This window comes from Nicotiana tabacum, chromosome 17 (genome assembly GCF_000715075.1).
Source record: "Nicotiana tabacum cultivar K326 chromosome 17, ASM71507v2, whole genome shotgun sequence".
In the NCBI taxonomy this organism is placed as follows: domain Eukaryota; kingdom Viridiplantae; phylum Streptophyta; class Magnoliopsida; order Solanales; family Solanaceae; genus Nicotiana; species Nicotiana tabacum.
Window position 1 is genome coordinate 44,134,377 of NC_134096.1, and position 26,431 is coordinate 44,160,807.

Below are 26,431 nucleotides of genomic sequence, written 5' to 3' on the forward strand. Positions count from 1 at the left end.
GCCTAAGTATCATCTACTGATCGTGAGCACTTCAGGTGTAGTAATTTTCTTTCGAGCAACTACCACAATTTACTAGACATATTCTCTCGAACTACGCTAGCTGACACTAGTTCACTGCTCACTAAGATCACACCAATGTTTCGTTATCTCTAATTCCACCTTTAAACCCTCCATATTGATTTCTAACGTACGTTAGGAGTGATGTTGTTCAACAACTACCTAAATATGTCCATTTTCTCAAGTAATACACACTAAATAGGCACTATCAACCGATGACCATTCAATTAACTGAAATAAACGTGTAGTTAAACAAGTAGAGAAATCCAAAGGCTAGATCATATTAAACGTAATTAAAAGTCATCCTCCAGGAGGTTCCATCAAACCCTAGATGAGAAAGTTTAGCTACTCATAACCATACTAACAAGCATGATAATAATTGAAAGCATTAAAATACAGATTATTGAAGAACAAAAGAGAAAACTCTTGTGATTCGTTGCTTTCAAGTGTTCCGTAGCCTTTTGCCTCTCCAATCATGTCTTCCTCTCTAAAAAGTAAGTTTAGGAGGTATTTATGAGGTAGGGTTAGGGTCTACACGTCCAAACATAATGAGGAAATAAAAGTGGCTCAGATAAGCATCGTCGGTGCGGGGCATTGTCAGAGGCGCCAACATTACTCCACGAGGCACTATCAGAGGCACCAACATTTCCCCACGAGGCACTATCAGAGGCGCCAATGACAATGCCCTGGACAAAGCCTTGCACTGTCTATGGCTGTGACTTTTCATTGCCTTGCACGTATTCTTTTATTGCTCCATTTTGTAGCTTTGAGGTACAATTTCGTGCAATTTTCTCCACTTTATGTCCAAACATTCCTATACATAAAATAAACTTTATTAAGCTCAATTGCCGCACAAATTAGCATCCAAACAACAAGCAAGTAGGGTACATAATGTCAAAATATATGGAATTATAGCACGTCATCAACACCCCACACTTAAATGTTGCTCGCCCTCGAGTTAACCAACCAAACACTTCCTCTTCAAGGACATAACAAGCCACATATTCACAACACAACACCTATGACCATGGTTGATAGCAACAATTAAGCTCTAGCATATGCAATCAAAATACACTTCCCATACTTATGCCCAATTTCAAAACATCCAACACATAAATAACATGATTATAATAATCCTAGCCTCGGAAACTAACTCAATGTCACAATGCGTCCAAGGTTTGAATACTTAATCTAACAAATAAGTCTAATAATGTTACCTATCCTTTGTAAAACCATGTGCCCTCACAATAAAGAGTAAGCATTCCACACATCTAAATCACATGATCGAATATATTTTAAGGACTCACACATATGAAGAAAAATCACTCACTCTCTCAAAGACAGGTAAGGAAATTTCTTGTTGTACCATAGGCTTGCCCATTATGTTACCCTCTACTAATGTAGCCCCGCTCGGTTTGAAATCAACTAGGACTTTATTATGGTTGTAATATGGGCTAAGGGACGAGTAGGATATATTTAGGATATAGTGGCTAATCCTCCTAATTACTTTAACACATCACGTATTTAACTTTAAGCACAAAAGTCATTCAATCCACTTCAATCATCACAAGATTGCTCACCCCAGAATATTTCTCCTTCTTCTTTACGCACTACTTCAGATCACATCCACTAGCAAAATTAAGAATCTTTGTTTATTATTTTTTTCTATCTTTTTTTCCTTTATTTATATTATTGCCTTGCCGCTAGTGGAATTTTATTTAAAATATAAGTGCATATTTCTTCCTTCTATTGGTTCCACTCAAAAGCTACCTGAAGTTTCCTCATTACTTCTTTCTAGCGCTCTCTTTACAATTCAAGTGCTTTAAGAGGTATAAGGATCAAAATAATTCAATTAAGAACAAAAGGGGATAGGCTTGTAATGCAGGTGCCAAAAGAAAGGCTTACAGGCTCAAAAGGGTAAACTAGGGATGATTTTATTTGTGATAAGCAACAAAACTCGAAAAGATCAAAGAAAGCCTAACATTAATTTTTAAATCGAGCAACACCTAGGATTTTGCTTCAATTCACATTTCGGGCAAGTTCTAGACTCAAATGCAATAACATGGACTATGCAAAGAACTCACTTCACACATGGCACATGACTCCCTAAGGACGGTTTCATTCGGACTCTCAATCAAACAAGTATTCACAAAGCCAAGAGATATATTAAGCATAAAGCACAAAGTAAACACAAGTAAAGCAACCGAGACATAGGAGTTATACCACATGCTATTTATTTTATCAAGGCATCATCATACATTTAAAGCTAAGGGAAGGCTAAACACATGCCAAAACCTAAGTATGCAACCATCAAACAAGTCAAAAGGTGTGAATCACATCATTTCTTCTCCTTTATTTCATACATTCTACTCTAAAAACAACTACTACCCGGTTCAAGTTACATCCCATGGAAAAGAACTGAGGCACGAAGAAAAATCACGGGGGATTATAACTACCTAAAAAAAATAAAAAAAATACATGTTTTTGTATTTTTCTATTTTCTTATTGTTTTTGTATTTTTTTTGTTTAGACTCAAATCCCGCAAGAAAACTGTTTAGGAGATCCATCGTAAGAAAAAGTTCAAATTATTTTCTAAAAAAATAAATTATCAATTAAACTAACACAACTAAAATACCATATAAAGTCACACATGCAATCTTCTCACCCCACACTTAAAATTATACATTTTCCCCAATGCACAACATAAATAGTAAGAGGGTAAAAGAAACTCCATGGTAGGCCAAAGGCCGAAGCACTAGCAGCTCATGGGGTACTCAGACTTCTCCCCGGGTATTTTTCTTTGTGTGGGCACCCCACACTTAGTTCTAACCATCTGGCTTGTTGTTGCATCCTTCCAATGGCTTTGCATTCCATGCTCCTACAAAATAAAAATGACACTACAGAAATAGTACAATAAAAAAATAATTAAAAATAAAAGAAAGAAGTAAAGTTGGGTTGCCTCCCAACAAGTGCTTGATTAAACGTCGCGGCACGACATGAACCACTTTTTGCCTCCACCTCGAGCTTATGAATTGAACCCCAAGTTTTGATTCAAGCTTATGATTATGCTCCTGGGAGGTACAAATACTTGTGAGCCAAAAATTAAGTAAACCCTCATGCACCTTTTGGCACTCGACCGAGGGGTATCACCTTACCTAGGCGGCCTTGAAAATTTTAAAATATAAGGCTCATCTACCTCTTACCTTTCCTCATTTTATGCACATAAGGATCAATTCTCATTTCATTATCCAAACATAATGTAGAGAAATGTTCGGAATGAGGTCCGACATGCTCAAATACCTGAACTTCAAGATTTTCAACCTCCTCGACACAAATTATACTAGAGTCAACTAAATTTGTATCTTCAATGTCCTTGTCTGACTCTAATATCATTTCTTCAATATTGACATCATCAAATTCTAGCTGGTTAGAGTGTTGGTCTTCTACTCTGGACCCCTCCATTGGCACCTCAATTTCTGTCTCTAATGCACACTGCTCCTGGCTACTATCCATACTATTAACTTGTTAAGCATTAAAAGTTTCAACTATTTGACTCACTTGAGCCTCCAAGTTGCGAATAGTTGGTGCACATAACTCGCTCTCAGGAACGTTTTGAAAGTTTTGCCACGGGCGGTTTCCTTCACAATATGTATACATATCAAAAGTAAAATTACCAACACCTATACTTCCATAATTTCAAGATGTCATGTTTCTCAAATCAACAAGTAAAATAAATAAAATAAAAAAACAAAACAAAATAAAATAAAAGTTCAAACTTGAAACCTAGAAATATATACAGTTACAACTACACCGTTAGTTCCCCGGCAACGGCCGCAAAATTTGATCACGCCCCACTCTAGTCCTAAAAAGGATAAGCGATCGCTGTAAATATAATATGGTTTAAAAGTCTGAAGTCGAATCCCACAGCGAACTAAGATTTTGCTGTAACTGTTAAGTATCATTAAGAATACAAGCTCGAACAATTCCTAATTTATAAATATTAAGATTCCATTTTCTTACTTATTAACTAGCAAATTAAAATAGTAAATTAACAACTAAAGATCTAAGGTTTTGGGGACAAGATTAAGGAGGCCTAGAGTTATGATTTCTCCAATTGTCGAAATTCTTCCCGCTACCTCTCTTATAATATCACCTAAGTATCCTCTACTGATCGTGAGCACTTCAGGTATCGTAATTCTCTCTCAAGCAACTACCACAATTTACTAGACATATTCTCTCGAACTACGCTAGTTGGCACTAGTTCACCGCTCACTAAGATCACACCAAGGTTTCGTTATCTCTAATCCCACCTTTAAACCCTCCATATTGATTTCTCACATACGTTAGGAGTGATGTTATTCAACAACTACCTAAATATGTACTCTTTCTCAAGCAATACACACTAAATAGGCACAGTCAATCGATGGCCATTCAATCAACTGAAATAAGCATGTAGTTAAACAAGTAGAGAAATTCTAAGGCTAGATCATATTAAACGTAATTAAAAGTCATCCTCCAAGAGGTTCCATCAAACCCTAGATGAGAAAGTTAGTTACTCATAACCATACTAATAATCATGATAATAATTGAAAGCATTAAAATACAGATTATGAAAGAACAGAAGAGAAAACTCTTGCGATTCGTTGCTTCCAAGTGTTCTGTAGCCTTTTGCCTCTCCAGTCATGTCCTCCTCTCTAAAAACTAAGTTTAGGAGGTATTTATAAGGTAGGGTTGAGATCTACACGTCCAAATATAATGAGTAAATAAAAGTGGCTCGGATAAGCATCGTCGGCACGGGGCATTGTCGAAGGCGCCAACATTACTCCGCGAGGCACCATCAGAGGCGCCAACATTTCCCCACGAGGCGCTATCAGAGGCGCCACTATTTATCTGCGAGGCGCTATTAGAGGCACCAATGACAATACCCTGAACAAAGCCTTGCACTGTCTACGGCCGTGACTTTTCATTGCCTTGCACGTCTTCTTTATTTGCTCCATTTTGTAGCTTTTAGATACCATTCCGTGCAACTTTTATCCACTTCATGTGCAAATATTCCTACACGTAAAATAAACTCTATTAAGCTCAATTGTCGCATAAATTAGCATTCAAACAACAAGCAAGTAGGGTAAATAACGTCAAAATATATGGAATTATAGCACGACATCAAAACACTGAAGGGTCATTTGGTTGGGAAACAAGTTATCCCATGATTAATTATTCCAGAATTAGTTATCCCACCCTCCCATAGGGTTAAAAATAACACTTCAATTTCGGAATAACTAATCAAGGGATTAGTTATACCGCGATTTTATCTCAACCAAACGTGGGATAAAATTATCTCAAATTTAATCCCAGTGTTATTATCCCTTATCCCTACTACCAAACGAGCCTTAAAGGGATAATACCACAATATAATAACGATAAGGATTAATTACACTAAACATCCTTATAATAAATAGTATAATACGACTCAGTTTCAAATATACCTCATGTATTTTAAAATCAAAACACTTATGCCATTATACTATATAAACCCTATACTTATACCCCCTATGAGGTATATTCGTAACGAAGTATATTAAAATATAATTATTAGAAAACAAATTCAGATTATCAGTAAGAAGTTTTTCTCAGTTTTATTTTAGTTTATCTATTTGTTCGTCTACTTAAGAATTATCTTAAATTATTTTTTATTTGTTTCATTATATAAGAGGTTTAAATATTTTTAATTTTTTTTGGATAACATTATATTTAAAAGTTTCGAATTATAAAAATATTTTACCAAATGTAAAATTCGAGTTATCTCATTAAGTAATTTATGTGCATTTTCTATTTATGAGTTTAAAAAGATACATATTTCAAAAATATTATTCTTTTTTAACCAAAGGTGTGAATAATGATTTTTAAAAAATAAATGGATAATTTTTTCTTAAGTTTCATAAAAACTAAATACATAAAATTTTATTTATAATTTTAGTTTGTCTACTAACAATTATATTTTAATATAGGATATACCTCATAGGAGCGTAAGTGTAAGATTTCAATAGTATAGGAGTTGTAAGTGTTGAATTTTAAAACACTTGGGTTATATAAAAAATTGAATCATATTACAGGGGTATTTAGTGTAATTAACTTTAAAATTAATGAAAATAAAAGTATTGAAAGAAGATTTTAGCGTGAAAAGCAATAGTATTAGGGGGCGTAAGTATAAAATTTCTATAGTAAGGAGGTGTAAGTGCTTAATTTTAAACTGCGTATGATGTATCAAAATTGAATTATATTATAAGGGTATTTAGTGTAATTAACTCTAAAGATAATACAAATAAAAATATTGAAAGACAACAAATTTTTAGCGTGAAAAGCTTCTCAAATATACAGGAAAAGCACTAGTACTAAAGGAATAAAACAATAGTACCTATGATTGAATTATTTTTTATGTTGAAGACCATTCACTTTAGGGAGGCAATTCTCATAATATATACATTCTGAATACATCGTTTTTTAAACAACTCAACTATATATAGCACTGATCATTTTTTAATTCTTTTCTTTTTCTCATGGAGAACTAATCCGAATGAAAGAAGAAAGCCTCCTATTTAAAAAAGAACGAAACCTTTGTCCTCTATGAAAGTGGTGCCACAAAAGGATGTTTTTTCTTGAAAAAGGCAAATTCTCTCTTTAAATATTTTTGTTTAATAGGTTTTGCATAATCATATAAACTCTCTTCTCCCTAATTTTTGCTAGTCTTTCTTTGGTTTTAAAAAAGTTGGCACCTTTTTATATTGAAGGGACCCACATTTTTTACATGTTTAAAATGAAATGAAGCATGTAAGGGTGAGGATTTGTAACTCCTATTCAAAGAAATGGGACAATACATAATACCTTTTAAATTTGTCTCCTTTTTATACCTATATACATACACTTTAACTTTATGGAGGCTTTATTACCCCTTAAACATGTCCAAATGGAACAAGCATTTTCTTTTCACGAGAGAATCAGATGTTTTTCTTCATTTCACATGCTATAAGAGAGTAAAATACAATTTCTATGCCATTTAACGTCTCAAGGGAGTAATAATTCCAATTTGAACAAGTTTTGATCTCACAAAATAAAAATGTAACATTAAAATGAGACAAATTAAAGGGGATATTTGTGTATTATACCCGAAGAACTAAATGTGTTCGAATCTTTCTTTTCAGATATGCAACTTTCTCAGCCTCTTCTTTTTTTTTGGTGGGAGTTGGGCAAATATCGTTGGAATGAGCATTTGATACATGATTGTAGTAATGATATTTAATGTAGGGGGAGCAAAAGTCATAAGTAGTGGCTACAACTTACGCAATAAGTTATTTGTGATCATTAAGATCTTTCTAATGCATTTTTACTGCAATTAACGGAATACTTTTTTCTTAAAGAAGGGAGAAAGTGCTAGAATGTTCAACGATAAGCTAGGATACATTATACGAGCCCGAAACCAAAATAATGCATTAATAGACTATTATAAGTGATAAATTAAGATATTAATAAGGTGTAAACAACACGAGCGTGTGTAAGTACATATTTTGTCTTTTGCTCTTACCTAATGCAATTTGATATTTGCATTGGCTCATAATGGCCTGGCAACTTAACAATGCTAATTAATAATATATATAATTCTAGGCTTTGACATATTTATGAGAGATCATGCATGGGCTGATCATAATGGAAATATCAAACTAATATTTGAAATTGAATATATAAAACCCACTAAAGTAAAGTATAGGCTTTATATGTAGTGTTAGTCCAAATCTGGTTTTACTGTTGTTATAAGCATGTGGATACATATAGAATGTGTTCTCCGAGATTTTGTGGGACTAATAAGATCAAGCTATATAGTTAATTAACCATGGCCCACACAACCAGACATTGGAGAAACCCTTTAATAAGCTTACCAGGATAGCAGCGATGAGCTGGGGCCTGGGTATGACAAGTCAGCATCCACTAATTTGTCCTATTACTAACATGGATTTGTTTTGTATATATACAAACTTTTAAACTTATTTACCCAGTTTAACTAAGTTTTTCTATTTACAAAAGGTAACTAATTTTTTTTTAACAAAATATATACAAATCTACAATTTATATACAACTGAAATATAGATTTTTTGTTGTCTAGAATTCAGTCAAAAGCTCTAATTTATATATAACTCGTATACAATTATGTTAGTTGTATATATTTTATATGTCGTTTGTACACCCGACATACAAAATATATTCAATTTATTTATGTCTTCTTCTTTGAGTTTCAATATGAAATTCCAACCAAAACCAACTTGAATCTACACAAAATTCTCTCAAAATTGATATATAAATCCCAAAGGATATTTTCATTCATATGCAACAACACCTAATCCAAACAATAACAATTTCACAAAAAAAAAAATCGAATTTAAAGTTTCGAAATTTTTTAATGGATTAACAAGGTTTCCAATTCAATTTGAAAAATTATGCAAAGATAAATCAACATAAATCCAAATACAATTTTTTTTCTTGATTGGATATTCGTAAAATATGCAATTTTTGTCAGTAGCGGAGGTTCAGAGCGGAGCTTTCTCTGACGCAACGGAGATCCCGACGAAGAAGAAACAGAAGAAACTTAATGAAGAGGTCGATTGCAAGACTAGTTCGGTCGATGATGGGGATGATACGTCCAGTCCCATAAAAGATCAATACAGTGATGTAATTGATTTAGAAGAAGGGTATCACCCATTCCCCCCCCCCTCCCCCACCCCCAAAAGATGGATAAAGTTGTTTGGGAGAAATACTTCCAACAAGTCGAGGAGAGTGAGCGTCATGACCCAAAATTCTATCTCAGGCCGTGATGGCGCCTAACTGTACTTGCTAAGCAAGCCAATCACAATAAATAGAATAAAATCCAATTTTCTTTAATTAACAAAGTTATATCATAATAAAAGTAGGAAATATCTCGATATAATATAATATTGATACAATCACAATAATGGCGAACACGATCCAAATAGTACAGCTCCCAAGAACTAGGTGACACAAATGCACGAGCAACTACTAAATAAGTACAAGGTTGAATATATAATTATAACTTTATGTGAAAAAGAAAATATACAAGATATAAATAAGGACGGAGACTCCATGTGCTGCGAATCGAAACAATATGGCAGCTCACCATGAAGTCTCCAATAACACACTTTTACTCAGCTCAATGAGTACCACAATACAAGTCTAAGAACCTAAAAAAAATGTGCAGAAGCATAGTATAAGTATACCACAGTCGGTACCAAGTAAGTATCATGTCTAACCTCGAAAAAGTAACGACGGGGCTATATGCATCAAGATACTTACAACATGGATAATAATAATAAGCATGGAGTTGAAACAATCAATATCCTCATGATCATGAGGTATCAAGATACAAAACAACCGAAAGATATAAAGCATGCCTTTTCAGTTCAAGAGATAATTATAACGTTGTTTAGTTATGATATTTAAAGATAGCATACTTCACTCAACGGAGTCAAGGCTCCCAACTAGAATATACACATGACATGCAGCAGTTAGCATTTAAATAGATGCTTCTAAAAATCAAGGATGTTTATGCATGCTCAAGACTCTATCTAATGCCATGACCGGTACACGATCCATATACTCCGATACAAAATCCATGTATCCCGATACAAAATCTATATATCGACCCAATACACAATTCATGTATCGATCATACTCACATAGCCCAATGTAATGTGGGTACTCACCTAATTCCATAGGAACAAAATCGAATCCAAGCGCAAGAGGAGCTTAATAGCTTAACTCATAATTTAATATCCGCTCATCATGTCTTGTGCCATAACTATATTTTAATAGAACGACTTTGCCTCTCGTGCCACAATTTGAGTCCAAATCAAATATCCAAATGTAATACATATGCATATGTCCAAGAATTAATAGGTAAAAGATGCACAAAAAACTTAATAATAATCATGTGAATATGTGCTCAAGAAATTTCTATATGACTACAGATGATTCGAGAAATTCAACATATCAAGAATAAATTCCCATGCCTTCATGAATAATCATAAACCTAGGCATGATCTCTAATATGAATAAGAGAGCGAACGTAGTCCTATAAGCCAAATAAATTATTAATCAAGATGAGAACATAATCAAAATAAGACAAGAGAATTTCTCATTTCTATCTCGGACATGATATAAACTTGGTAAGTGCATATATGCTCGCCACAACAGATATACACCACCCCCAATACCTTAAACACATATTAATGAAGTTATATCCTAGGAGTTTCTATCTTAACAAGGTTAGCCAAGAGATTTACCTCTTTCCGGACTAGCTTGAACCACAAATTACGTCAAAATATCGCTCTAGCCCTCCAATAACGTAAATCCAAGCCAAACATTATCTAAGGAAGTCAAACAGTGTTATAAGAAGTGATCCCAATCCATAAAGTTTCGATCTTTGAAGAATTCTCAAGAAGTCAACAAGAGTCAAACCGGGTCCACGTGCCCGAAATCCAAAACCAATACCGAAATCCGATAACCCATAACACGCCGAGTCCAAATATATAATTAATTTTCAAATACAGGTCCAAATCCATGGTTAAAACCCCAAAATACACTCTCTTAAAGTGTAGGCATAAACCTCAAATTTTCTTTCAAAATTCTATATTTTAGGTGTATAAATCCATGTAGATTCTTGAGATATAATTATAAATAGGTGAAAATCACTTACCCTCTTTCCTTGCATGAAAATTCCCATGAAACATTGCCCTTCTCCAAGTCTAGTACTCAAAATATGAAAGAATGGATAAAAGTCCCGAAATAATATCTTAAATACTCTGCCTAGCAGTACTCATCGCGATCGCGGCACAACCATTGCGGTTACGGACAAATAGTCACTACCCTTGAAACCTGATACGTGAATGTGGCTAGCACAACGTGAATGTGAAGTCAAACTAGCCTCACCACTACGCGAACGCGAGGATCATACACGAATGCGTACCTCTACCTCCCGAGCCCCTCCAACGCTTTGCGAACGCGGAACAACAAGTGTGAACACGATAGCCAGATCCTATAACTCTCCGCGAACGTGAACCCTTCATCACGAACACGAGCCCTTCATCGCGAACGCGAACCATTCATCGCGAATGCGATGTACAAATCACCAGCGGCCAAAACACTTTACGCGATCACGAAGCTTCTTCCGTGATCCCAAAGCTCATCAGATGCACCATAAAACCAGTAATGCAAACTCAACCAAAATGGTTTGGAACCACCCTGAATCACACGTGAGCCCCTCGGGATCCCGTCCAATCATACCAACAAGTCAAAATATAATATCCAAATTTATCCCAAAACTCAAAACGTGTTGATGGATGCACTGACACATCATATTCAAGGGGAGGTGTCATGGTAAATGCTATTCGCTAATGATATAATACTGATTGATGAGACACGAGATGGTGTTAACAAGAAGTTGGAGGTTTAGAGACAGAACCAAGAGTCAAAAGGTTTCAGTTTTAGTAGGACTAAGACAAAATACTTAGAGTGCAAATTCAACAATGTGACGGGAGGAGCAGACGTGGATGTGAGACTTAACTCATAAGCCATCCCCAAGAGAGGAAGTTTCAAGTATCTTGGGTCAGTTATCTAAGGGATTGGGAGATTGACGAGAATGTCACACACTGTATAAGGGCGGAGTGGATAAAATAGAAGTTAGCATTTAGCATCTTGTGTGACAAAAATGTTCCACCAAAACTAAAAGGTAATTTATACAAAACGGTGGTTAGACCGACTATATTGTATGAGGCTGAGTGCTGGCCAGTCAAGAACTCCCATGTCCAGAAGATGAACGTAGCTGAAATGAAGATGTTGAGATAGATATGCAGGCACACTAGGTTGGATAAGGTTAGGAATGAGGATATTCGGGCGAACATGGGCATGGCCTGCATAGAGGGCAAGATGTGAGAAGCGAGGCTTAGATCGTTCATGCATGTGAAAACAAGAAGCGTAGATACCCTACTTAGGAGGTGTGAAAGGTTGACTTTGGCGAATACAAGAAGGGGTAGAGGACGTTCTAAGAAGTATTAGAGAGAGGTGATTAGGCAAGACATGACGCGGTTTCAGCTCACCGAGGACACGACCCTTGATAGGAGGGTGTGGGGGTCGAGAATTAGGGTAGAAAGGTAGCAGGTAGTCGAGCGTTTTTCTGATCCTTACCAGGTTGTTTAGGGCTAGTCTGGTAGCATCTTTTCATTGTTCCTAGATTTCTAGTATTACAGTTACTTCTTACTATCTTCCACTTCAGTTTTCTAGTACCCTGTCGTGGTTACTGCTTGTTGCTATTGCTAGTGCTATTGATTTCCTCCATCTATTTTTTTTTTCTAGTTCTTACATTGTTGTTATCATTTTTTTGGCTATTGTTGTTGATATTTGATTATTTTTATTCATCCTCTTGAGTCGAGGGTCTTTCGAAAAATAACCTCTATACCTCCCTAGGGTAGGGGTAAGGTCTGCGTACACACTACTCTCCTCAGACCACACTTGTGAGATTTCACTGGATTTTTTTTTGTTTTTTGTTGTTGTTGTTGTTGTTATTGTTGTTGTTGTTGTTGTTGTTGTATCCAAAGGCTAAAAATATATCAAAACCATGAATCAAAGATCAAAATCATTCTCTTAACTTTCAAATATTCCAACTTTGCCGAATCCGTCCGAATCACACTTAGATATTCCGGATCACAACCAAACTTTGCACATAAGTTCCAATCAACTAAATGAACCTATACAAGGTTTCTATATCACAATCTGAGCCCGATAACACCAAAGTCATCTTTCAACAAATAAAGCCAAACCCTTCTAGTAACAATTGAATTCAAATCAAATCATACGATCAACTCCAAAATTACCATACAGACCTATTGAAACCATCAAATCCCGATTCAGAGGTTGTCCGAATCACACTTAGATATTCCGGATCACAACCAAACTTTGCACATAAGTTCCAATCAACTAAATGAACCTATACAAGGTTTCTATATCACAATCTGAGCCCGATAACACCAAAGTCATCTTTCAACAAATAAAGCCAAACCCTTCTAGTAACAATTGAATTCAAATCAAATCATACGATCAACTCCAAAATTACCATACAGACCTATTGAAACCATCAAATCCCGATTCAGAGGTTGTTTACTCAAAAGTCAAACCTTGTTCAATTCTTCCAACTTAAAGCTTCCAAATTTAGAACATTCTATCAAATTAATTCCAGACCCTACGAACATAAAAACCAACAGTATATGCGAGTCATAATATATCATATGAAACTACTCAAGGTCTCAAACCGTCGACAAAAATGCTAAAGCTCAAAACAACCGGCTGCATCATTCCAGTGAGGTAGCTAATTAGAGTCTAATATATTATGTTATATATAATTGATTAATCATATATCAAATTGTAATTAAGTTAAAACCTCTCATGTAGGAGTGAATAAGTTTCTAATATAATATAGCTAGGTAAAAATTTATGTACTAATAATATCAGGACGTGGCTTCAATTTGTAAAAAAATCCATATCTATACTTGAAGATAAATTTACCTAGTTATGAAGAATTGAAAACCTAATTACTACTATTTGTACTTAATTACCTAGCATAACAAGATATATAAAACATAGCAACTCTTTAATTTTAGGCTCAAATTTTCCCTTCTCTTACCCCCTCCTCTCTCTTTCTTTCTCACGCCTCTCCCTAATTGCCCAAACTGGAAAGGTCATATTCGGTAACAATTGAAGAGTCTTTCCCGATTGCACGTAATTTTTTTATGTCACCTATTTACTTCGTAAATCTTGAACTAAACTACTGATTTGTTTGCTGATGTCTCCTGCTTTTCACTAAGGAGAAGGTCATTTACTCTCATCACATTAAAAAATTGATAAGACAAGCTAAAAGCAATACAAAAATTGGATTTATTTGTTTATTCTCTCTTTAAAAAATTTAGACATTAAAGTGCATATGTCATTGGGTGAAGGAAATCCGTGATATGTGAAAGCAAATGTGCAAACCTTTCCTCACTAGTGAGAGATTTGATTATTCCGCCTGAAAGTAGTAAAATAATATTATACTCCTCAGTACGCGATTAATGCCCAACATATAAATAAGTTGTATATTGAATGTATGTCGGGAGTATGTTATTTACACGTTCAGTGCATCACTATATACAATGCACACGATGTACAAAATACATACAAACAACATACAAAATACATACAACAATATAATTGTATGCAAGTTATATATAAGTTGCATATTTTTATCGGATACACATTCTAGTCGCTAAATCAGATGATTATTTGTATAATTTTATATCTCTAGGTAAACGTCTCGTATTTAAAAGTGTCATGACCTAAACTCCCATTGGAGCCATGACGACACCTAACACTATTCGCTAGGCAGGCAAATAATTTCAAAATAATAATAACTCAAATAACAAAAACTTAACAATCTCAACAACGGAAATGTCATAAATATCTGAAATAACAATAATAACGCAACTACAATCATCCCAAAGATCTGATGTCACGAGTACATTAGCACTATAGAATCTCAAAGTACATAGCCAAATCTTCAATACAAACTTTCTGAATGATAGAGGACTTCAAGGCATGCGAATGACATAGAAGCTACCTCATAGTCTCTACAAGCTGAAACCAATGTGAACTCCAGCAATCACCACGCCCGAAGTACTTGGACCTGCACATAGAGTGCAGAGTGTAGTATCAGTACAACCGACCTCATGTACTCAATAAGTAACAAACCTAACATTGAGTTGAAAGCAGTGACGAGCTCGGAAAAAAGTCAGTGTCAAGCATCAATAATCAATAACAACTCAGAATATAATGAAGATAGTAAAAATAATAACTCAAAGATATCATATTCAACTCGTTCACAATTACGAAAAATTTAAACATGCTTTCTAAGTATGACAGTCAAAACCCAGTCTTTCACCGAAATCGCTAATACATGACAAGGAAAACTATGATTCTTCCAACCTTGAACTACAGATAAGACATTTCATTTACCATCTAGCATGAGGAGAATACATCTCTTTGCCAACATGTCAAATATACATGTCAAGTCAATAATATAATAGTGAAACCACCAAGTATAATCACACTCATCACGCTCACGGTGCCTGACGTAAGTGCCCCTCACCATAACACACACAACCACACTTAGCATTGTACGGGTACCTGGCACAAATGCCCCTCACCAAAGCACATATATAGCCCGGTGCCTGCGCTCACTGTGAATATCAAAATCCGGTGGGGCGGATCCTTGCCCTAGTGCTAATCAAATATAAGTCAATAATCAATATCACATAGCCCAATCGTGGGGTCTGGTGCATGCGTCTCCCCCTAGTCAGTTCCACTTAGCCCAATATGGGTATGGCGTACGTGTCACCTTAAAATCAATACCAAATCAGCTTTATGGCCCAAGCTCAGTCATCAACCGCTCAAGTCTCAGTTAACCACATTTTACAGTACTTAGTTTAACAATGTTACACATATGAGGCATCAACAACATGTGAGAAATCAAAATAAGAATGCATTGAGACAGAGATATCATACATGAATATAACATCATGACTAAGAGTATGTTTACAATTAAGGAAAATAACTCAAAATAGCAAGAGTAGCCCTATCATGTCTCGACAAATAAGCATATAGCCTAGGCATGATTTCTAACATGGATCATAGCTCAAATAATCATACAAGTAGAGAAAATACGATCACAATGAGGTGTGATAGCAAAACAAGTTCGGTACAACATAAAGTCTACCCGGATCATGAATACCTCGGTGCACGAACACACGCCCGTCACATAGCACGTGCGTCACCCCCAACACATCCCAAGCATCCTAGTTCACATGGATAATTACCCTCAAACCAATTTTAGATTTGTCACTTACCTCAAAATACGGGAGTCAATACTCCAAAAAGTCTTCCCACACAAATCGACCTCTGAATGACTTGAATCTAGCCAAAACAACTCAATATCATCAATAAAAGCTATAGAAAATAAGCCCAAACAATAAAGGTATAATCTTGAAACAATTATGCAAAGTCAACCCAAAAAATGAACCCCGGGCCCGTACTCCGGAACCCGACAAAACTCACAATTTCCAAACACCCATTCCAATACGAGTCCAAATATATGTGTCTCATACAAATACGACCTCAAATCGACCCTCAAATATTCAATTTTTACTTTTGAAAAGTTTTTACTAAAGTCGCTAATTTCTTCACTTAGGTTCACCAATCAAACGCTAAAATCAAGGTTGGAATCATGAATAATGAACAAATCCAAGTTAAAAACACTTACAACAATCCAAATCGTGAAAATTTCCTCCAATATCGCCAAAATCCGAGTTCTATATCTTAAAATGTGATAAAATGACCAAAACTATCGAAATAAAATATTTAAGTTTCCGCGCAAGCATATGTATCGCGCTTGCAGAACAACCATCGCGATTGCGAAAACCAAAATCACACCAGCTCCAAATTTCCTTTCACTAACGCAACTCGTACGTCGTGATCGCGACCTCCAATTATTTAACCGTTCACGAACTCAGCACCAATCTCACGAATGCGAAGGCGTAGCTCCGACCATTCCCCAGCCTGCCTCAACGCTACACGAACGCGAGGCCCTCTTGTGAAAGCGAAGACCAACAATCACAACACATCGCGAACGCGTCCACCACCTACAAGATCATGAAGAACAAAATGCCAGCTGCCCAGAAGTTCCTCTACTCGATTGGGAGACTAGCTCTGCGATCGCGAAGCACTGCAGACACACCAACAACCAGAAACTCCCAAACACATAGGGATGATCCGAAACCACCCCTGGAACTCACCCGAGGCCCCGTCCAATCATGCTAACAAGTCCCAAAATATAACACGGACCTACTCGAGGCCTCAAATCACACAAAATAACATCAAAACTACGAATCACACTTCAATTCAAGCTTAAGGAACTAAACCAAATTTTGGAATTCAAAACTTACGCTGAACAAGCCTAAACAACTCAGAATGACTTCAATTTTGCATGCACATTCCAAATGACACAACAAACCTATTCCAACTCCCCGAACCACCATCCAGACCCGATATCATCAAAGTCAACTGTAACACCCCGAAAGATTTCGAAGTACTTGAGCGCTACTAAGAAAGTTGATGTGCGCTAATTATATTATTTTATGTGTATAAAAGGGACTATTATATGAATTATATCAATTAATCATGATAATATATGTATGAGGTGTATTAAGAATGGTTTATGGTCTAAGAAGAGCCCCAAGGCTATGGCAAGTTGAAAGTTTCATGATAGAATAAAGTTTTAAATAAGTTCGCACAAGACTTAATTTCAAATGATCATACCTCTCTTTATATGAATAATTATATGGTTTATTACATATATATTTAAATCCCTTTGAGTCTAGTTTCCAAAGATTTAAACCGTTTGTCATTTGGACATTCCTACAAGAAGTTATGACCAAATTACCAAAGGCTGACAGAATGCAATTTTGTGACAAATTATGCGACCATTATGCGATCGCAAAATGGTTATGTGATCTTAAACTGGTCACAAAATGGTCCAGAACTGCCCAGTTCTGGGCACCGAATTGTGCGACCATTATGTGACCCGCACACCAATTGTGCGGTCCACTGTGCGACCGCATAGCTGAGTTCGGAGGGTCAATTTTCCTATTTTCATAACTGACCCCATTTTGATAAATAGGCTTTGGGGCTTATTTTGGGGTACTTTTCTGAGGGTTTTAGAGAGAGGTAAGAGCATTTTAGAGAGAGAAAGAGGGAACCTAATATTATTATCATCCAATCTTGCACCAATCTTCAAGAATCAAGGAAGCTAATCACAAGATCTTCATCTAAGAGGTAAGATTCAAACCCTTAATCTTCAATTTCGAGTTTGGGGGTAAAAGATTGGTGATTGGGAGTATGATTCTTGGGTGTAAGAGTATTATGTATATATTTTTGTACCAATAAGGTTTGTGGGAAGATTGTTGAGCTCAAATAAATAAAGATTGAGTTATGGAGTGAAGGAAATCTTGTAGAAGAACCTTGTAGTTAAATTTGCACACCTAGTGTTTGATAAAATGCTCAAACGAGCTGAGACCATGAATTTCTTCCTAATTATGGTTCAATTTTGTTATGTCTCGAAATAGATTGGAATTGCTAGAATTTTCGGAACGTTGTAGTAATTTAAGGAAAGCTCAACGCGAGGTATGTTGGCTAAACTTCTTTCATAGAATTGAATTCCATGATGCTCTTGTAAGTCCCGAGTTATTCTTTATAAATCAATTATTCCAAATAAGCTTTGTGTTGAAAGGTATATATTCAAAATGTATTTTGGATACTCTTATCATATGATGTTATCCTTCAGGAATGTGTTCAAAGCATGAGTTGGGTATAAAACTATAATGACTCCAAGTAGCGTTTGAAGTGAATGTTATTATGCAAAATTGTGTAAGAAGTCTCAATGTACATAAGACTCTTATTTGCTCATAGGTGTATTAAAAGTCATGATTTGAGATTCTTTGTCGTCGATAATTTATAAAGATGCATGAAAGTGAAAGTAGTGAGTTGGGGATATAAAGTGTAGACACCGTGCCAATAATAAAAGTTATGATTGTGGCCAATAGAGCCAATGAAGTGAAATGATGTGTGAAATATGATGATGAGTATTGAAAGTAATGAAATGAAAGTATGGAATATAAGATACGGCCATCGTGCCATGAATGAAGTATAATATGTATGGCAAAAAGGGAACCAATGAAATAATGATGTTGTATGTAATTGAAAGTACTAATGAAGTGATAATATGAAGATGAAATGTGGTTGTTCACTTAAATGAGAATTATGAGGTGTTGTATGTACCAATGGTTTCAACTATAGTTGTATGCTTCTAAAATAATGTATGTAAATGACTTCGATGTTAAGTCCTCAAGAATCATGAACTTAGCTAATGACCTCAAGATGTCAAGTGAGTGAATAACGAGATGGAAAGGAGATGTCCTATGCTAAATGATGATGAACCTTAAGAAAGGAAATTGGGCTTACGTGCCATTGAAATTGACTTATTGATTCACCATGCATGTGCTAATGTAATGTGCTATGTTTCTCCATGATGAGCATGAACATGAAGTGTTCCAACGATCCGGGAACTTACGACCTTAATGTAATGTTAATCATGTCGCTTTGAGTTTATACATGGTTATATGCATAATGATGTGTTATGAAATCCTGTGAAGGGTCTATGAAACGCACATGTGTATTTTGTAAGTAAACACTGTGAACGGTCTATGAAATGCACAAGTGTATTGTGTAAGTAAACATTGTGAACGGTCTATGAAACGCATATGTGTATTGTGTAAGTAAACACTGTGAACGGTCTATGAAACGCACATGTGTATTGTGTAAGTAAACACTGTGAACGGTCTATAAAACGCACAGGTGTATTGTGTAAGTAAACACTGTGAACGGTCTATGAAACGCACATGTGTATCGTATGGTATATGTGAATCCTATAAACGGTCTATGAAACGCATAAGTGTATAATATGATATGTGAACACTAGGGACGGTCTATGAAATGCATAGGGGTAAGATAAGAGAGGGATATGGACGGTCAAGTAAGACGCATTGTCAACGCAGACATTATGGGCCATTTTCATTGGCCTTGTTTGTACATGTTGTTTCAATTACTTTATATTATGTGTTCCGCATATAGATCATATGTCTCAGTTGACCCTAAAATAAGTTTAGAATGATGCAAGTATAATAAGGCTCGATATTTCAACCTACGAGATGTTTTGTAGTCTTTTGATGTACTTTAATGAAAGAAATGTGAAATGTTGTGATTGATATAAAAACAAAGGGTTTGATGTCTCGAATAAGACAGCCTAGCCGATCGGGTCGTGATCAGACTTCGTGCTGAGAGGACGGTGGTATTGGTATCGTAAATAATGGTATTGTGAATAATGGTATATTGGTGCTAAGACTTACTAATCTGAAATTATGGGAATGTACATGACACTTGATGTTTTGGTATTGTTCGAGACTTTCATTGATTTTGTGATTATTCCTCCTTGTAATATTAATTATTCTATTGAGAGGGTGTTTAGTTATACATACTAGTATTATTCGACAGTACTAACGTCCCTTTTGTCGGTGGCGCTGCATCTTTTAATGGATGCATGTATACTTATACAGGATGATATGGATCTTTGGTAGGGATCTTCTGTGCATCAGATTATGGTGAGCCTGCTACAATTCCAGTGGGCACTCGAGTCTAGTTGGTATTATGTACTTAGGTATCTATTGTCATAGAAGCTCCATGTACACTGTGGGTCATGTACTTAAGTTTTGAGTTTCGTCATGTATTTATGTTCACATATATTTATGAAGCTATGTACCCATCATGAGTGAAAAAGAAAAGAAAAAAAAATTATGGGGGGCCATTGAGCCAAATGTATTCAATATGAAAGTCATGATCTAATTATGTTTGATAAATCATGCATGACTTATGATGAGAGGTTGATGTAACGTAGGCTTGCTCGACTGGGTTCACTCAGTTGAGCGCCGGTCGCACTCCTCGAGTTTGTCAGCCCAAACGACATCACCAGAAACTCATATTGACTATAGCGGGTCCTGAAAGCCATTTTGCAGAATATCTGAAACTCAGATCTTTAAATGATGGTACCCCGATCTCAAATCAATCTTCGAGAATACCCTAGTACCCGGAAGCTAATCAAATAAATCATCAATACGTGGTAGTGAGTACTTATTCTTGATAGTAACCTTGTTCAATTGCCTGTAGTCAATGCACATCCTCATAGAACCATATTTCTTCTTCATAAATAGTATTGGTGCACCTCAAGGTGACACACTAGGCCTGATGAAACCTTTATCACGCAACTCCTGTAACTATTCCTTCAACTCCTTCAACTCTACTAGTGCTATGTGATACGGTAGAATAGAGATGAGCTGAGTTACTGACACCAACTCAATACCAAAATCAATATCCCTGCCGGGTGGCATAATCGGCAAGTCTGAAGGAAACACATCTGGGAACTCCCTCACTACTAGGACTGACTCAACAGTAGAAGTATCAATACTAACATCGCTCACAAAGGCCAAATACGCCAAACACCCCTTCTTAACCATCCGTTGAGTCTTCAAATATGAAATCATTCTACTAGGAGTATGACTAAGAGGACCTCTCCACTCCACCCTTGACAACTCCAGCATCGCTAATGTCACTATCTTAGTGTGATAGTCTAAATAGCATAATAGGGAGATAGCCAATTCATACCCAATGTCATATCAAAATCAACCATACTAAGTAGTAGAAGATCAACTCCGGTCTCATAACTCCCAATGATAACCACACACGACCGTTATACACGATCCACCACAATACAATCGCCCACCGGTGTAGATACATGAATAGGAATATCTAAATAATCACGAGGCATAACCAAATAACGAGCAAAATAGGATGACACATAAGAGTAAGTGGAACCAGGGTCAAATAACACTGAATCATTCCTGTGGCACCCTGAAAAAAATACTTGTTATCATGGCATCATAAGCAACTGCCTTCGGCCTAGCGGAAAATGCATAGCAACGGGCCTGACAACCGCTTGATCGACCTCCCACTCTAGGGCGACCTCGAACTGACAGAGCCCCACCCCTAGATGGTTGTGCAAGTGGTGTAGCTACTGGTTCAGGAATCATAGTCTAGCCCCCTGCTGCACTAGACCTCTGTAATAGTGGGCACAATACTTCCTCTCATACCCCAACTCCCCACACTCGGAGCAACCTTGAATTGAGAATAGTTGTGGGGCCTAAGTCAGACCCCGTGAACCAGAATAACTGTAGGAATGGATCGATACTGATGAACCCCGAACTGATGGGGTGCGATAAGAGCTCTGACCTGGAAGTGCACTGAATGATGATTGAACTGAGCGAGCACTGTATGAACTGTGGCTAACTAACGAACCACAAGTAATTTAATGAGCTACCTGAGCGGGCCTAAAAGGACGACCTCCAGACAAGGTACCACCAAAACCACCTAAACCATGAGGCCTCTTTCCCTCCCGCTCCTCTCACTCAAGCCTGCGAACATGCTCCACACACCTAGTAATGTCACAGCCCAAAATCGCAAGGTTGGGCCGTAATGGCTCCTAACACCGCTTGCGAGGAAAGCCAACACACAATTGATGAAAATACAGAAGAAATGGTAATTTACGACTAACAACATGATAGTAAAAATATAAAAGTATTTAAAAAGTAAATAGGATAGGTCTAAACCAACAACTACGCAATCCATCCTAAGATGTGGTGTCACAAGTACATGAACTTCTAGAATTTTCTACATACACTGTTGATGGTAGGCTAGAATCCCGTATTTTAGTCATAGGTTGCACTCCAATTACTGCATTTTACTTGTGTTTGAGCTTAAATGTTAGTGAATTACACTTATTATGTGTTTTATGCCTTGCAAGAAGTGATTCCGAGTTAAAAAGATAATCGGGAGTTAAATCGAACAAGTTGAAGCTTTGAAATCTGAGTAAAAGCCCAAGAGATTAAACCAGGATTGCGTTCGGGGTTGGGAGCCAAGTCTGGATATCAAAAATCAAAGAAAACAATTTACTCTATAAAACTTGTATAGCCGCCTCGCATGAGGAACATTCCCACTAGTGCCTTGCATGGGGCGGCGCGTGTGTGTGATTTTCTCAGAGTACTTTCCTGTTTCGTGTTGGAAAAGGTAGTTTCGCCCGGGCCCAATCTACATGGTATAAATACACCAAAAATATGTTTTTTTAGAGGACGTTTGACCTGGGAAGCTTTTAGAGAGCATTGGAGCCTACATGACACAAGATTTCATCATCTTTCCATCCATTCAATACATGAGCTTTGATTGTAACTTTAGATTGATGTTTTCTTGCTCTTTAATTATATTTGTGATGACTTCCTCTATGACTATGGAGTAGTTTACCTTAGGGTTTGACGAATTTAGTGTTTTGATAAATATTTGTGGATTTTAACTCTAGTTCTTACTTGAATTTGTTTATGGAGTTTTGAATTGTTGCAACTTTATTCACCGGTTTATTTAATTGAAAGAGGAATATTTTGGTGACTATCTTTGCATTATTTTGTTTGATTAATTCAATGATTCTCTTAAGTAATCGAAAGAGCTTGTTGAATTATTGATTAAACCAAATTAGGAGAATATTCGAGAGACGTTTTCCTAAAAACTAATCTATTAACACATGCCTGCATACCTTCATAATGCTTATATTAGTTCACCTCATATAGTTAAGATTTAATCGAGAGAGGAGTCTACACTACACGTTTGAACTAATCATCGAGTGAATTTATGAGAATCATTAGAACATTAGAGTGACCCTTATTTCACCTATCCTGTCAAAACCCTTATTTCTCACATTAATAATAAACCAACTCTGCGAATCTCTAATTCTTTGCAGTCAATTGTCAATTATTTTACTTTAATAGTTAATCGTAGTTCATAATCATTTAACTCAAGTGTTAATCCTCCTAAATAGTATTTAAGCTATAAATTACTCAAACATAATTTAAATCGAAGCCATGTGAAGACGATATTTTACTATACTATCTTTGATTAGCGAGCATTAATTTTGTGTTGTATTTTGCGCTCGTCAAATTTTGGCGCCATTACAACATTGTCCGAGAAATAGAAACAGTACGATAGAAATAAGAAAGCGACACTAAGGATTGCAAATGTGATGCAACTCTACCTTAAATCAACGTGTGGTATCCGCTAAGTACCTCACGGGACTCCGTTGGTACCAATGCCAAGTTCTGCATGAGAACTATAGAAGTGCAGTATAAGTATAACCGAGCCCATATACTTAGTAAGTATCTTGACTAACCCCGATGAAGTAGTGACGAGATTTTAAGTCCAAAAGTACTCACTAATAAAACCTGTTCAGTTAAGTAGGCAATAAAAAAATAGTAGAAATAATAAGTAAATTACGGGAACAAACATGAGAAGCAGTAAATGATTAACTAATTGGAATCACAGTCAGTTTCCTCAATATCACAACCAATCCTTTTATAACTGCTCAAGTCATGAGGTTAAAGCGATAACCTCCAAAACAACATAGTAAACCAACGAATACTCATAATATGAGGAATGTGTTCAAAATATCAAATCAAATGGCACGACAACACCCTTCGTGCATTTACCTCATCCTCGCCAAACATGTGCATGTATGTCAAATCAAATGGCATGGCAACACCCTTTGTGTATTTGTCTCATCCTCACTAAGCATATGTATATAAGTACCAACCAGGTAGAAGGAATACAAATAACAGTAACAATGAAGTAGATGGTACACTGAAAACAATAACAAATAAGGCAGAAACCTATAGATAACGGTAATAGACAAGCTAGGAGGCACATGAGTAACGATGGAAAATAAGGTAGGAGAGCATAGATTTTGTTAACAAATAAGGTAGAAGGTTTACATAAAACAACAACAAATGAGCGAAGACACATATGTAAATATAACAAACAAGAATTATGATTTCACAAAGAGTCCGTCATATTTAATCAAGTTGTAATGGGTTGAATTATGGTTTCTAGCCTTAAACTTTGTAGTCATACTATTATGGAAATCAAGTAAAACATGAGGCAAGAAAATTATATAGTCCATCAAGGCACAACGAATCAAAAATTCTACCCCGAGCAAGGATAACCCTGGCACATGCATATACGCTCGTCACCACGCATATACATTACCCCAGTATGGAGCAAACAATATTATTTTATTAGGATACATTCTCTCAACAAAGCTAGGCAAGACACTTACCTCTTTCCGGATTACAATCAACAATCAACCACGGCTTTTCCTTTAGAACAAGCCTTCAAACCAATCGAATCTAGCCAAACAACATTCAAATAATTTAAAACAGGCTTTAGAAACTAACCATAGATCAAAAAGGTTCAATCTCTAGCTAAATTGAAAAAGCCAACAAAAAGTCAACCCAAGTCGACGTGGTCAAAATTCGAGATTAAGACCAAATCCCAATTACCCATTCACCCGTGAGCCCGAATATGTTATTAATTTCAAAATTTGACCTTAATTTGAGGTCTAAATCTCAATTTTACAAAATTCCTAAATTCTATACAAAACTCCTAATTTCTACTTTGAAATTCAAATATTTGATGATAAAATTATTGAAAAAGTAAATGAAATTGATTGAAAATAAGTTAAAGTTGCTTACTAATAAATTTGGGAAGAAATTCCTCTTCAAAAATCGCCTCTAAAATTTTTAGGGTTGAAATATGGTGTAAAATGAGTTAAGTCCCATTTTACCCAGCTGCAGATGTCGCAATTGCGAACTCTTGTTCGCAATTGCGAAACACTAATTGCAAAAGCGACCAGTGCAACAAACCCACAGATGTCGCAAATGCGACTGTCCCCTCACAATTGCGAGAAATTCCTTCATCACAAATGTGAGCTAAGCTTCGCATTTACGAAGCTGCCAACCCCCAAATCCACGTCACAAAAGCGACTCCAAAGTCACAAATTCGACCACCAGACTAACTGCAAATGCGACCATTTCTTCGCATTTGCAAAGACTTCAGTCCTAGTCCTAAATTCGCATTTACGAGCCTGACATCGCAAATGTGAGGCTTGCAATTGCGATCAGGTCTTCGCTAATCCGAGACCTGCAACCCGAACACACTAACTGATGTGCATCAACAGTTCCAAATCAGTCTGTAATGCATCCGAAACTCACCCGAACCTCTCGGACTCCAAACTGAACATGCAAACAAGTGTAATAACATCATATAAACTCGCTCGCTCTCTCAAATCATCAAAACAACATCTAAAATCACAAATCGATCATCAAAATTTAAGATTTTCAAGTTTAAATCTAAATTTTCCAATTTTACACATAATACGCCGAAATGTGCTCGGATCACCCGGGGCCCCAACCAAACATACGTATAATTCCAAAAGTATCATATGACCCTACCGGAATTATAAAAACACCGATTCGAGGTCGTTTACCAAAAATATCGACCATGGTCAACTCAATGTTGGTTTTATAGTCAAAAATCATATTTTTTTCAAACTTTTACATATAAGCTTTCCGAAAAACGACACAGACCATATACGCAAGTCATGAATCATCAAATGAATCTATGAGAGGTCTCGAAATACACAAATGGAAGCTAGTACTCAAAACGATCGATCATGTCATTACATTCTCCC